The sequence below is a fragment of the Petaurus breviceps genome, unplaced genomic scaffold, assembly GCF_028583685.1.
Source record: "Petaurus breviceps papuanus isolate PSGF00001 unplaced genomic scaffold, PetGlider_PUasm1.0 224, whole genome shotgun sequence".
Classification (NCBI taxonomy): Eukaryota; Metazoa; Chordata; class Mammalia; order Diprotodontia; family Petauridae; genus Petaurus; species Petaurus breviceps.
This window is the reverse complement of record NW_027185887.1, coordinates 9,222,490-9,238,702: the sequence shown is the minus strand read 5'-3', so window position 1 is coordinate 9,238,702 and position 16,213 is coordinate 9,222,490. Positions and strand designations below refer to the sequence as shown.

General features: G+C 37.9%; 1 pseudogene; it reads right to left on the bottom strand.

The window, feature by feature from the left end:
* Positions 1-9,915: 9,915 nt before the first annotated feature.
* On the bottom strand, positions 9,916-11,065 carry LOC138166496 (actin, cytoplasmic 1 pseudogene; annotated as a pseudogene).
* Positions 11,066-16,213: the final 5,148 nt, after the last annotated feature.

Below are 16,213 nucleotides of genomic sequence, written 5' to 3'. Positions count from 1 at the left end.
ACCTGAGAGGAAGGAACTTAAGTCAGAATTTCCAACACCTCTGCCAGCATGTGACCCTGCATTTCAGGTTTTGCACAATGGTATTGCTGTGTACTTTTCATGGAAAACTATATAATCTGCCTGACTTTCTACTTTAAAAAATTGTGCATTTGTTTTGTGTGTGTGTGTGTGTATGTGTATATCCTGATTTTGTTTTCATGTATTTGTTTTTTCTTGATTTACTACAGAATTCTGTTCATTTTCCATTTTCTGGATCGTAAATCCCAAACTAAGACTCGATTTACTAACATTTTGTTAATCTTATATCTTCAAAAACTTTTCTATACTAAACAATATTTTTCTAAAAGATGTCTGTAGTTTATTTTTTTTACTGAATTGTATCAACAATAATTCTTTGTTTCTTGTATGAAATGGTCATTGCATTTCATTCTAGAGGATATATGAATAGAATATCTTAGAATTTGTTAAAATTAGGGCACCCCAACCAGCCCTGACTAGAGGGACTTTGGGAGAGTGTATCACCAACAGCTGTGGTGGTTTCCAGAATTATCAACCCATAAATGCCAAAGATAAAGTGAGAGGTCAGTGTGGACTTTGTGGGAACAGGAGGTCCGGGAGTGCAGTATGGCCTTTGCCCCTAGAGGGAGAAGCAGCTAAGATGTGGCCACTGTCGCATGGCTGCTTCAGAGCTCCTGGCCTGCAGATTGTAGGGGAACCAAGCAATCAGTATAAGGGGTAATTGCTCTTGCTTTAACCTGCTTGGATATGGATTGCTGTCTAGGGTGGAGGTCCTAGCTGTATGTCCAGCTTGCCAGAGCCCGTGGACACTTCTGAGAGGGCAGCCAACTAATAGCTCCAGCAGCTGCAAAAACCCCAGCAATTTGGGACAAAGCTCTCCATTCTGAAAGCAGAGTTCTACCATGGCAAAGAGTTCAAAAGGCAAGTAATTGACTGGCAACATGAGCAAGCAAAGGAAGCAAAGCAAGCGCAGCAACCCAACTCTAGATGGATCAAGGCATAGAACATCAGGAAGACAATGAAGTCAGAACTCCTGCACCAAAAGCTTCCAAGAAAAATATGAATTGGTTACAGGACATAGAGGAGCTTAAGAAGGATTTTGAAAACCAAATAAGAGAAGTGGAGGAAAAATTGGGAAGATAAATGAGAATGATGCAAGAAAATCGTGAAAAGAGAGTCAACAGCCTGATTGAGGAAAATCATACCTCAAAAAACAGACTAACTCAAATGGCAAAAGAGGCTCAAAAAGCCAATGAGGAGAAGAATGCCTTAAAAAGCTGAATTTTCCCAGATGGAAAAAGAATCTCAAAAGCTCACTGAAGAGAATGATACCTTCAGAATTAGATTGGAACAAATGGAAGCTAATGACATTATGAGAAATCAAGATACGATTAGACAGATCAAAACAAATGCAAAAAATAGAAGGCAATGTGAAATATCTCATTGGAAAAACCACAGACCTGGAAAATAGATCCAGGAGAGATAATTTAAAAATTATTGAACAACCTGAAGACCATGATCAAAAAAAGAACCTAGAAATCATCCTTCAAGAAATTCTCAAGGAAAATTGCCCTGATGTTTTAGAACCAGAGGGCAAAATAGAGGTGAAAGAATCCACCAATCATCTTCTGAAAAAAATCTCCCCAAAAAACTCCTAGGAATATTATAGCCAGGTTCCAGAGTTCCCAGATCAAGGAGAAAATATTACAAGCAGCCAGGAAGAAACAATTTGAATACTGTGGAAACACAATCAGGATAACACAGGATCTGGCAGCTTCTACATTGAGGGATTGAAGGGCTTGGAATATGATATTCCTGAGCTCAAAGGAGCTGGGATTAAAATCAAGAGTCACCTACCCAGCAAAACTGAGTATCATGTTTCAGGGGAAAATATGGTCATTCAATGAAATAGAGGACTTTCAAACTTTCTTGATTAAAAAACCAGAGTTATATAGAAAATTTGACATTCAAATACAAGAAGCAAGAGAAGCTTGAGAAGGTAAACAGGGAAAAGAAATCATAAGGAACTTATCAAAGTTGAACTATTTACATTCCTATATGGAAAAACAATAATTATAACTTATAAAACTTATCTCAGTATGAAAATAGTTGAAGGGAATATAAATGTATGTGTGTATATATATACATATATATGTTTATATGGGAGGGTATATGTGTATATGAATACATATGTGAGTGTGTGTATATGTGTACAGGTATACATAGAGAGAGGGCATAGGACCAATTGAATAGGAAGGGATGATATTTAAAAGGTGAAATTGAGAGGTGATAGAGGAATATAATGACAGGACATGGGGAGAGACAGAATGGGGCATATTATCTCATATAGAAGAGGCAAGGGAAAACTATTACAGTGGAGGGGAAGAACAGGAAGGCAAAAGGGAATGAATCAACCTTACTGTCATTGAATTTGGCTTAGGGAGGGAATGACATACACACTAAATATGGTATCTTGCCCCATAGGAGATTGGGGGGAAGGACATGAGAGGGGTGATGATGGAGGGGAGGGTAGTTTGTGGGGGAGAGGGTAGTTAGAAGGACACACTTTTGAAAAGGGACAGGGTCAAAGTAGAGAATAGAACAAGTGGTGGGCAGTATAGTATGGAGGGAAATATAGTCAGTCTTTCACAATATATCCACTATGAAAATGTTTTGCATAGCTCCACATATACAACCTATGTTGAATTGCTTATCTTCCCAGTAAGGGTGGGTGATGAGTGAGGAAGGGAGGGAATCTGGAATTCAAAGTTTTGGAATCAAATGTTTAAAAATATGTGTATTATTATTTTTTTAATTATTATTATTTGCATGCAACTGGGAAGTAAGATGTACAGGCACTGAGGTGTAGGGATTCATCTTGCCCTACTGGAAAGTTGAGAGGGTATGGGGGAGGATTGTAATGCCAAGCAAAGGCAACTTCCCAAGGTTCAAAATACCAGCATAGGTGCTCTCCATTTTATTCAGTGAAAAATTAAGAACAGAGAAAATCAAAATATAGCATTCACCAAATATTCAATAATTCAATAATCTCCAAGTACTACTCCACCCCTGGACATTATTATTCATTTAGTCAATCCCAAAGACCCTCTTCTAAGTACTACCCCACCCCTAGGCTGTACAATTCATTTAGTCAACCACAAAGCTCCTCTTCTCAAATGGAGATTAGTTTCCAATCATAAGTAAAGTACATTCATTTGGTCAATCACAGAGCACAAAAAAGGTGAAAAGTTCCCCACCCTTGGATCACAACTGAATCTACCCCAGAGTTATAACAAGCTTAAGCACAGCATTTAATACCCAAAGAGAGGTCTTTTCTTCATCTTGACCCCAGGCAAGTTCTCAGCAATCTTTGTTCCTGGGGATACAAAGCTTAGCAAGGCCACAAGATACATTGCCAGTGTCTTCATTAATTCATTCTCTGTCTGCAGAATAGTCCTAAGACCCCTGAAAACATTAGCAAAACCCTCTTCTAGGATTTCTGTAAACATACAACAAGAAAATCCTTCTTCAGGGCTTTTGAAACAATAGCAAGGTTCCAGAACTTCTGCAACAACAACACTGTCCTTCACTAGTGGACGAATCTGTCAAAACAACATCAAAACAAAGTACCAGTATAACAGCCATGTTTCCTCAGTCCTTGGCAGCTATGGGTGGCAGCTTTCAAAAGTCCTGGGCAATTCAAACTGGCCCTCAGCAATCCCTTCTGTCTCTCTCTGCCTCCAAGATGCTGCTTCCAAAAAGTTCTTCTGTCTCTCTCTTTGCTTGTGACTCTCTAAATTTACATCACCAGCTCCTCCCAGTTCAGCACTCTCTTTTCACATCAACAAGTCCATCCCACAAGTGGGATTCACAATCTCTGGGTTTTCACACAATCAATCCAAAAACCAAGCCAATACAGGGGGATCTTGAAATTCCATTACTATTACAAGGGTATAGAAGAGAGCAGATTGGGGGAGGGGGTACACAGTGGGAATGCTTGTTTGGGGTGGTGGGTAAGTAGGGATGGGGAGAAAATTTGTAACCCCAAATCTTGTGGAAATGAATGATGTAGACTAAAAATAAGCATAAAATTTAATTTAAAAAAAGAATTTGTTAAACTTTTGTTACTGTTAGCTTTTCTATCACTAATATGTAAAACAATAATGTAAAAAGTACAATCATATAAAATGGAAGGAGGTGGCACATGAAGAACTAGTGACTATTGCAGAGCATCCAGTAGGGATAAGAAATTATTTCCAGCTTTGTTTTTTTCCTAATAAGGGACTCAGAAAATCTTATTAAAACAAAAATAGGAGAAAGAAACCATGTAATCTTAGAAGACTCTCAGCAGGTAAATGATTATTGCTTTAAGAAACAGATCTTTAGTGTCAAAAATACACCAAAGAGCAATAAGCTTTAATTTGCTAAATGAAATAATTCATTTAACACTAAAACTAGAACTGCTTAATCAAAATGAGTAAAAATACAGTATTCTTAATACTTGTGAGAAAGCACAAAACATCCATTCCTTTAGAAATTCTGCTAGAACACATACTTTAATCTGTTAGATTCATTGCTTTTTTAACCTTCACCCTATTTGTTCCCATTTATATTTGATTTATTGCTAGAATGTCCATAATCAATTTTTTCCACCTTTCTCCCTCACCTGAGATGGGTACACTGATATATATCACATATACACATATATTCATGGAAAGTTTTAGGGTTGAATTGTATAAATAATTATTCAACACTCTGGAAAGCTACTACATTAGTAGAATAGTATGGTTATAATGATGTATAGGAACAAATATACAGACTTTTAAAATTGCCTTTTAAACTCTGAAAACATTAATTTCATAAAAATTGGGTTATGTATTCCTTAGGTCCTAAATTTTAATCATTCTGTTTAAGAAAAATATACAGTTCTACTTTCTGTCTTACTAAAAAATATTTAAACCCTAATATTCAAACAGGAACAATCATCATCTTTGTGTATATTTATGTCTTGTTATATTTGGTTTTACCTATAAAATTTTTGAGAACCTAAGATCTTAATTCTTTTAAATGTGATACTTTTGGCACCAAAAATTCTAATTCCTGAACACAGAATGTTTTAGCTTCTTGCAGCCACCATAAGAACAATAGAAAAGGCATGGTTTGTAATTTATGGAACTCACTGACAACTCCATACTAAAGTGTCATAAAAAAAAAAAGGCATCTGGCCCTTCAGGAATGACAGAGATCTTGTCTGATAATAATGAAATGTTCCACTGGCTACTAATTTTAAAATTTAGCAGGTAAAATTGTACTTTTTTGTTTGTTTATTAGGTAATATAGTCAGAAGACTATTTTTTCAGATTCCTTCCCCCCTTCCCCCCAATTCTTAGGGAATTCAGGATACTTTGCTTAAAAAAAAAAAGTGTGACTTTGCAGAAAAACAAAGAGTAAATTAAAATCAATTGAAACAATAAATTAGTTAAATTTGAAAGATATAAAATAAACCCACATAAATCAACATCATTTTTGTATATTACCAACAAAAGCCAATAGGAAGAGAAAGAGAAATTTCATGCAAAATAAGTACAGACTAAACCAAGTAAAAACATTCTATCAGTAAAATCCTTATTTATGGGGTAGCTAGGTGGCACAGTAAACAGAGCACCAGCCCTGGCATCAGGAGGACCTGAGTTCAAATCCAGCCTCAGACACTTAACACAAAAAACTAGCCATGTGACCTTAGGCAAGTCACTTAAACCCAATTGCCTACCCTCCCCCCCTCCAAAAAGCAAAAAAAAAAAAAAGTCCTTATTTGTTTTTCAGAGGAAAAAAAGTCAACTTGAAATTTACACAGTGGAGTTATATATGATTGCATGAATTTTTTTTCCCCTAAACTATTTTTCACTCACAAGTGATGCATGTGGAAAAATAATTGTATACCCTCAACACTGCCCTAGTTATATAGCTTCATTTCAGAGAATGGAGGCAGAATCTGAGTTGCTTTAATTTGCATTTCTCTGTTCATGTTTTTTTTTCAGTCATTTCAATAGTGTGCAGCTTTGTGACCCCATTTGGGGTTTTCTTGACAAAGATGCTGGAGTGGTTTGCCATTTCCTTCTCCAGCTCATTTTACAGATGAGCAAACTAAGACTAACAGGGTTTACTTATTTGCCCAGAGTCACACAGCTAGAAAATATGTGTGACCAGATTTGAACTCACAAAGATAAGTCTCCTTGACTCCAGCACAAGCATTCTATCTACTGCACCATCTAGCAGTGTTTTAGTAGCATTTTTTTAAAGGAAAAAAAAAAACATTTGAAAAATGTGGCTGTTGAAAGCTGGAATTTCTTCCTTTTATTTTTTTTTTTAAGCAATCGGGGTTAAGTAACTTGCTCAAGTTACTCAGCCAGTTATTTCTGGATGTGGTGCTAAGTGTCTGAGCCCAGATTTGATCCCCAGGTCATCCCCACACTGGAGCCGGTGCTCTTACTGGCTGTGCTACCTGGCCACCCCTTGGAATTTCTTCCTTTTAAAGTACCTGTTCATATTTTATGACCATTTAACAAATTGGAGAATTATTCTTATACATTTGAATCAGTCCCTTATACATCTTTTATCCATTTCCCTTCTAACTTTAATTGCATTGGTTTTGTTTGTATAAAACATTTTTAGTTCTATACTCTTTTCCTCTCTTTACCTCCTGCTACCCTCTTTACAAAGAAGTTGGTAGTGAGTGGAGTATGCATATTACTACTGACTGGAGCTTGGTGAAATCTACTTCAGCTCACTTGCCCCACTTCTCTTCCCTTCACCCAGAGTCACCTTTGAATCCTCAGTTACACTCCACATATCCAATCTGTTGACAAATCTTATCATTTCTATCTTGAAAACCTTTTTTGCATGTAAGTCCTTACTCTCCACTCACACAGCCACTACCCTACTACCTTACTCTTCATCACTTCTTGCTGGAACTGCTGCTAAGCACAACTTTTGAGCCTTCTAATTGGTCTTCCTGCCTCAAATCTGATACCCCCTGCCCAGGATCATATATATATATATATATATTTGGGATGAAAAAACCCACCCAAAATTTAATCAAGAACACGGAGATTTCTCAGGATAAGAACAGAAATTTTATTCTCTTCCCCCTGGGAGAAGAGGGCGGTTTTCCCCATGACTTGTCATGAGGAAGAGGCACATTAGAAAAGGCAGAACAAGAATTTATACACTAACACAGTCAAGCACCCTCTCACCTCCCCCCTCCCATCCCTTCTCCCATCAGCTGAAAGGCAGGCTCAAGCCTTGGTGTGAAAATCTTCCCCAAAGGCAAATAACAGGGAAGCCTGCCTCTATTTCTCAATGGCTGGGAGATGGACTTACAAAGAGCAAGGATATAGAGGGATAGCCAATTCAAATGTACCTATCCTCATTTGGCAAAAGCCAAAGTGAAGAAGGGAGGTGCTAAGAGCTTAATGCTGATTGACAGCAAGGGAAAGGGGGAAGAGTCCTGAAGCAAGGGAGGAGGAGGGAGAAAGGTCTCCAGCAAGGTTGGAGGTTGAAAGGTTCCTGAAAGGGCTTGCTGCTGATTGACAGCAGCAATGGAGGAGGAAGAGGGAAGTTAACAATCAAAACTGCCAAGAAGTTTTCACTCCCCAGACATATATAAACTCAAGAGGGTGGCTAGGTGGTGCAGTGAATAGAGCACCAGACCTGGAGTCAGGAGGACAAGTTCAAATCCAGCTTCAGACACTTAACACTTACTAGGTGTGACTTTTGGCAAATCACTTAATCCCAACTGCCCTGCCTTCCCCTGCATATATCTATGTATATGTATATGTGTATGTATATGTATGTGTATATGTATATGTATATATGTCTGTTATATATGTCTGTGTATATGTGTGTATGTATATATATATATATATATATATATTTTTTTTTTTGTTTGTTACTAAAAGTTTTTCACAACATGGTCCCTTCCTAACTTTCTTGTTATGTACATTGCTCCCTCATAAATCCTGGCTTATTTCCCCAAAAGCAACATTCCATCTCCTGTCTCTATGGCTTTGGAATGCTTTCCCTCCTCACCTCTCCCTCATAGTTTCCCAGACTTCCTTTCAAGACTCAGCTAAAATTCCTTCTTCTGCAGGAACCTTTTTCTGAGGCCGCCTAGCTGGTAATGCCTTTCTCTCTGAGATTGCCTTTCATATGCTCTGCATACATTCTGTATCTACTTAGTTGTTTGCTCATCTCCCCCACTCAGCTGTGAGTTTCTTGAGGACAGTAACTGTTTTTGCCTTTTTTTCTGTCCCCAGTGTTCACTCAGCACAGTGCTGTAGCACACATTAAACACTTACTAAATGCGTATTGACTGTCAGATTCAGTTACAATAGTAGTTAGTTTTCTGAACAGTGTTTTGCTTTTTTTATGACTTTCTGGACAGAAAAGAGAAGGCTATATTAAAACATGAAAGTGATGTAAAAATAAAAGGTATTGATTAAAAATAAATTAAAGAAAGAATGACAAATAAATGACAAGATAGCCATTGCTCATGGTTAGGTCATAGCAGTATAATAAAAATGACTCTACTATCCAAATCACCTAAAAGATCAAATGGGAAGGTTTGATGCACGTGGAAAAGTAATTGTATGCCCTCAACATTGCCCTAGGTATGTAGCTTCATTTTAGAGAATGGAGACAGAAGCATATTTTCTTCCTCTGGTGCCCTATTCTTATGTTTTATTGTATGTACTTAGGTGCTTTCTCCTGGAGCCATGTCTTTATCATCAACCATTTGAGTTGGTGGGGGAGGATATCAGGGGAAATGTTTTGTGAGGTAAGAACAAATACAATTAAGGCCAGTTTGCTTTTGGATTCAATTAGTCAATTAATAAGCATTCTTGAAGTATCTTATCTATTAGGCCCTGGGGATACAAAGACAAAAATGAAACAATGCCTTCTCTCAACAGAGTTTACATTCTATATGGGATTGCTTGCTCTTGGAGTATCAGGCATTACCAGATTCAGAGATTCCCTGCCTGTCACATTCTCCTTTTCTGTAGAATTTTTTTGCCACTTGGAAAAAGGTGTGGGGGAAAGATCCTTATGTCTAATAGATAGAAATGCAAAGTTATTAGAGAACATGATCTCTCTCCATGTAAAAATATTAAATTAAACCTTTTTAAATGTCTAAATGGTTTTTTTTTTTCTGTAACAGTGCACTTTTATTTGAACTGGTCTTAAGTCAGTATACAGGTAAAGCTCCTCCCCTCCCCCAAGTACTGGCACCAATCTCAAAACTTGCAGGGAGACTATAAAATATTATATACAATTATATAAAATATATTTATTATATAACATTATATAATAAATATATAATATATGTATACATAAATTATATATAATAAATACATAAAATATAACTATATCATTCACATCTATGTTGGGGGCAGGGAGGGAGTTTAGGGGACTATTCAAAATGGCTGACAATTTTTAAAAAAGGAACAAGTATTAAGGCAGAAGATACAAAAAGTTTTTTTTTTAAGGATTCCATAATTTACATTTAAAGCAGTATTAGTACCTTCCCCCCTCCCCATCTGGATCTTTGTTACTTTGTCACTCCTTTGCTCTAGCAGAGGACAGCCTTCACGGAGGCTTGTAATTCTGTAACAACGCATTATACGATACTTGGAATGACTATTAAAAAAAACAACAAATGTACAATCGGAGTCCTGAAGACACACTGTAGAACTTTGGGGATGTTTGCCTCCAGCATACTTAGACTGCTCATCACCTTCACCATTCCAGTTTTTAAATCCTGAGTCAAGTGCCCCCCAAAAACAAAAACAAATAAAACAATGCCAATGTCATCTCTTTTGGGGGGCAATTATCATGTCATCATGTCACATCCTTTGACAAAAAAAAAAATAAAAAAAAAACCAGAAATAGTCCATTTAGAAGCATTTGCAATTGACAGAGTTCATCATACTCCTGCTTGCTGATCCACATCTGCTGGAAGGTGGAAAGAGACACCAGGATGGAGCCTCCAATCCAGACAGAGTATTTGCGCTCAGGTGGGGCAATGATCTTGATTTTCATTGTGCTGGGAGCTAGGTCTGTAATGTCTTTCTGCATCCTGTCACCAATGCCTGGGTACATGGTGGTACCACCTGACAATATGGTGTTGGCATATAAATCCTTATGGATGTTAACATCACACTTCATGATTGAGTAGAAGGTAGTTTCTTGGATTCTACAGGATTCCATATCTAAGAAAGATGGTTGGAAGAGAGCTTCTGGGCATTGGAACCTCTTATTGACAATGGTGATAACCTGACCATAAGAGAGCTCATAGCTCTTTTCCAGAGAGGAGCTGGATGTAGCAGTGGCCATCTCCTGCTCAAAGTCTAGGGCTATATAACACAGCTTCTCCTTGATGTCACATATTATTTCCCTCTCAGCTGTGGTGGTGAAACTACCCTCTCTCATTCAGGATCTTGATGAGGTACATCCAGAGGGAGGATGGAATGGGGAAGGGCATAACCTTCATAGATGGGCACAGTGCGGGTCACATCATCACCAGAGTCCATCACGATACCAGTGGTATGACCAGAGGCATAAAGGGACAGCACAGCCTGGATGGAAATGTACATTGAAGGTCTCAAACATAATTTGAGTTATCTTTTCTTTGTTGGCTTTGGGGTTCCGGGGAGCTTTAGTGAGCAGCACAGGGTGCTCTTCAGAGGCCACATGGAACTCATTGTGAAAAGTATGATGCCAGATCTTTTCCATGTCATCCCAGTTGGTGACAATACCATGTTCAATGGGGCACTTCAGGGTCAGAATACCTCTCTTGCTCTGGGTCTCACCCACCATCACATCCTCATGTCTGGGATGCCCAACAATGGAAGGGAAGACAGCCCAATGGGCATCATCTCCTGCAAAGCCAGCTTTGCACATTCCAGAGTCATTGTCAACAACAAGAGCAGCAATATCATCGTCCATGGTGAACTTTGAAGCGGCAAGTTTACACCCTTAAGAAAAGAGAGGAGGTGGTGCCACATCTGGAAGCAGGGGGAGGCAAGTGCCCACTGGGTAGGAGACCTCACCACATCTAAATGTTTTACATGGCCACTTAAATCCATCAGAAAGAAAGAGAATAAGAAAGAAAAGAGTCCTGAATGATGAGACAAAGGACCTAGACTTGAATCCTGTGTCTATTAGAGGATGAGCAAGCCTAGAACATTCTGCAGTGGTTAGTGAAATCAACTTGGAATGGGTGGAGCAGTTTGATTCTTCTTGTTCAGTTAAGGATTGGTTGATGTTACTGTGTGGAATGTTTCACCTAAGAAGCTAGACTTTATAATGGTAGCCAAAATGTTTAATGGGCTACAAAGTCCAAATGATCAAGATATCTCTGGACAGGAATTGACTCAGGCCCAAGAATTATAAGCTTTATAGCTTGAGGAAGGCTGTAAAGACTGCTCTATTTCCTCTGCGATCTATGCTTTATAATGAATGTGGCAACATTTCAATGATTATTGATTTTCTGACCCTAAAAAGACTAGTCTATTCACTAGAGAAGAATGGGGCCTTGGAAAAGTGTTTTTGCAAATGTAACCTATAGTTTAGAACTGAAGTCGAGTCTTGAATAGATAGAATGTGTTCACTCATAAATATTTCTCGCAAATAACTATGGCTCGTTTTGCCCCCCGCTCCAGCCCCCGCCAAGAAATGCTGGAAATATCTAGATTTGGTATATTTCTAGCTCTTCATTAATGGTCTTCATTTTGCCTGCAAACATCAGGCCAATAGTAAGCAGTAAAGCATGGAATAGGATTATAAAAAGGGGGAAAAGACTTGTATTCAATCCTGTTTAGCAATGGAATGGTTCCAGTTTTTTTCCAGTCATCACACTTACTTAGCTCTTTCCTAAAGTTCTTTAGGAATACTAAAAGGGGGGAAGCTAGGTGGCACAGTGAATAGAGCACTGGTCCTAGAGTCAGGAGGACCTGAGTTCAAATATTACCTCTGACACTTAATACTTAACTAGCTGTGACCTTGGGCAAGTCACTTAATCCCAATTGCCTTGCTTTCCATCCTCTGAAAAAAGGGGGGGGGGCTGTGGGAATACTAAAAGGCTGTTCCTAAAACACAAGCCTGACCATGCCTCAGGGATAAATATAAAATCCTTTATTTGGCATTTAAAGGCCTTGACAATCTGGTTCTAGTCTACCTTCCCAGGCTCATTATAGATACATCATTTCCCTCAGATACTCTAAGATCCAGTGATCTTACTACTTCTCTTTCACTCCAATTCCTAGTGCCCTCCTTACCTTGTTATATTCTGTATATATTCATTATATACAGTTATATTTTATATATATTTATATATGTTGTACACATATATGTTATTACATATAACATATATACATGCATGTATATAATATATGTTATTATATACAGTTATATTCTATATATATTTATATGTATGTTATCTTCCCCAGTAGAATGTAAGCTCATTGAGAGGACATCTTTGTATCCCTAGCATGCAATATTTAATAAGAATTTGTGGATTGATTGATCGATCTCACAAGTACAAAGAACAGCTTGAATAGCTTAAGAACAGTTCAAATTGTATTCAGCACTTTTTTTTCCTGATCATTACCGATACACAAAGATTTTTTTAGCTACTACTAAGAGATAAAAGGACAATGTCCTCCAGAAGAGGTGTTTACTGTAAAATATATTATAATAACCCTAAGGCTTAATATACATTGTGGTAGAAGGAGGTTGCCTACAATAATTTGTGAGTAGAGGGATTTGGGGAACAATATAGAGAGACGGTATGGTATGATATGCTGAAACTAGATAGGAGGATGCCTGTGTGCATTAAAGGGGGAAAGAACTGGCTTTGTATCTGCTTTCTGATTTCACCTTTCTGCTTCAGCTGCCATTGCTTTAATGGGAAAAAAAGGGCCTACAAGTCAGGGCTATGCCTAGTGTGACCACTCCAATAAACTCAACTTGCTACTGTATCTGATAGTCTGTTTCTGTTTCAATGCCTGTAGTAGTTTAGGCCTTGCTATTGGTAAGTTTATTCTGCAATATGTGACAGTTTTTATATAGTAGATATAAGTGGTAAAAAAAAAATAGAAGATTTCAGATCATATTATAATTCAATTTCATTCCATAAACATTTTTTCAGAGACTAGTGTATGTGAGACATTAAGGAGGCACAAAGGAAAAATGATAGTCTCTTCTTTCAAGAAGGTTACATTGTGAAAGTTTAAATCATGTACCCAAATAAGTCTTTTACAAGATACAATGTGTTAAGGGCAAAGTAGACATCGAGATCACATAGTATAAGAAAATGTAAGAAGAGGGACAGATGGAAGGTGAAGATGAAGAAAGAATACAGAGAGACGTAATGGAAGTAGTGGTACCTGAACAGGCTCTCAAAATTTCAATAGGAGGAAAAAGTGTGATCCAGATATGGAGGTTATAACCTGTGTCTATTCATAGAGATAGGAGAGGAAAGAATGAGTTTGTGAAGTAGGTTAGAATCAGTTTCAATCTTGATTGTATTAGTCATGAGATATATGAGTAAGGACTAGGGACTGAACCTGATTTTACTGGCATAATAAACCCTAGCTGAAGAAATTTTCTCTACTATAGGCTAGCATCTTCTCTGCAATTTATAAAATAGACTTTAGTACTCCTCTACTAAAATGTTAAGTGATTTGTCCAGAGTCACGAAGCCAGTAAATGTCAGAGAATGATTTGAATCTGTCATTTTGACTTCCAAGATCAGCTTTCTATGCACAATGCCAACCTGCCTCTCATTGACAGAATAGCCATGATATCATAGATGCAAATGTCCTTTGATTAATTTAAAAGATCTCTAAATCTATGTCACTATCTTATTTGTTAACTATTTTTATTATTATTAGATCATCCTTCCAAAGTAATGGAAGGAACATTAAAGAATCTCTAACCATAATGTTGGTAATTGTGACCAAAAATGGACTGTTATAAACCATCTTCCTTTTAAAATTTCCATCCTGAAAAGTGGTATAATTTTTCTAGTCTGAGGGATAACTTCATGATTCCTGCTCAGGAACTGAGGTACATTTTAAAAAATCAGTAAAGTCCTAAAATAATTCCCAAATAACATACCAAATGTTACCGTGTTTCCCCGACAATAAGACCTATCCCGAAAATAAGCCCTCCCCTTACCGTGTAAGATTCCTCTAAAATAAGCCCTCCCCTGAAAATAAGCCCTATTGAGATTGCTACTGTAGTGAAGGTGATCCCCTGCACTACACGCTACATTATGGTACCCTCTGTATGCACCATCCCCCCACCCCCGTGAAACGCACGCCGCGCTCTGAGCTGCATCCAATCAGAGCTGCAGCAGTGAGCGTGTCATCCTGTTCTTCCCCAGTGATTTGCTTATTGAATAAAGGTACATTTTTTTGTTCACATTTACCTGTTTATTAAAATTGCTGTCAATGTTCATTAAAATAAGCCCTCCCCTGAAAATAAGCCCTCTGGTGTTTTTCTGTCCAAAAAAAATATAATAAGACAGTGTCTTATTATCGGGGAAACATGGTAGTTGAGGAATAGCACAAATAGTTGTCAGCACCATGGGCAGGGAAAATAGCACAGCCACAGGTAGGTAGTAGAAAGAAAATAGCAAAACTCAGTTATACTCAGTTATATTGTATTGCTATTACATGCATGTAGAGATGGGTTATTTATCCAGTAGGGAGATTTCTTTTTTTTTTTTGGCAGGGCAATTGGGGTTAAGTGATTTGCCCAAGGTTACACGGCTAGTGTGTGTGTGTGTGTGTGTGTGTGTGTTAAGTGTCTGAAGTCAGATTTTAACTCAGGTCCTCCTGACTCCAGGTCCAGTGCTCTATGCACTGTGCCACATAGCCACCCCCTCTGATCTATTTTCTACATAGCTGCTAACTTGAAATTCCTAAAGTGCACTCCTGACCATGTCATTGCTTTCTTTAGCAAGTTTCAATGGCTTTCAATTGCCTTTAGGATCAAATACAAAGTGTTTTGTTTGGCATTTATAGCCCTTTGTAATTTGATTCCTGTCTTTCCAGGTTGATTGCACATTACTTTTTCTCATGCACTAAATAGTTCAGCAACATTTGTTCCCTATGCATAGGACAAACAATACCTGCTATTACCTATACATGATATCCAGTTTCCTTTTTCTTTGTCCTTTCACAGGCTGGAATGAATTTCTCCATATCTGGAATTCTTTCCCTCCTTACCTTTATCTTTTGAACCCTTCATGACCTTCAAGCCTCAGCTCAAGTATCACCTCCTTCAAAAGGCCTTTCCTGATCCTCTCCAATTGTTAGATTTACTCCAAATTAAATTACTTTGTATTTATTTTGTATGTAGCCTGTATTTATCCATCTGTGAACAGGTTGCCTCCCCCTAGTAAAAATATAAACTCCAAGAATTGTCTCACTTTTTCATTAGTATCTCTAAGCACCTATCACAGTACTTGACATATAGGTATGTGCTCATTGATTAGGCACTGACACTAGAAAGAAAAAAAAATGCAATCTCTGTCCTCACGGAGCTTACAAGTTATAACATGTACATAAATAATTATACTGCAAAGTAAATTATAAGGTTGTGGTATGACAAGCCCAAGAAAAACTTAGATGGGAGAGAATTTGCACCCAGGAGTATTAGGGGGAAAAGTGATACTAAGGCTGGTAGAATACAGCCATGCAGTAAAGGCTTTCAATTCAAAGCCGAGGTGGGTAGCTGCGTTATTTATGCCTGCCACAGGTTCAGCTCCACAGTGGCCCACTCTCAGCACCATTCAAATGTGCAGCTGGGGCTCATCCTCCAAAGCACAACATTCTCTCAGACAAGTGGCATCTGGACCCAAAGGCAGTCCTAGCCTTAGACATACTAATACAATGATCTCTAGAAGACATGGCTGGCATTAGGAAAAAAAGAACTAAAGAAATTGAGTACTATGCCCTAATCTTCTTACTAGTTCACAAAATGATTTCCCCTAAATTTTTATTATGTTTGTGATTTATAATAAAAGTGCAGTAAAAATTGAATCCTAAACTCAATGATGAGTCCTAAGAGAGATGGGGGGAGGGGGGGGCAGAGCCAAGATGGCAGAGTAGAAACAGGACTTCCCCCT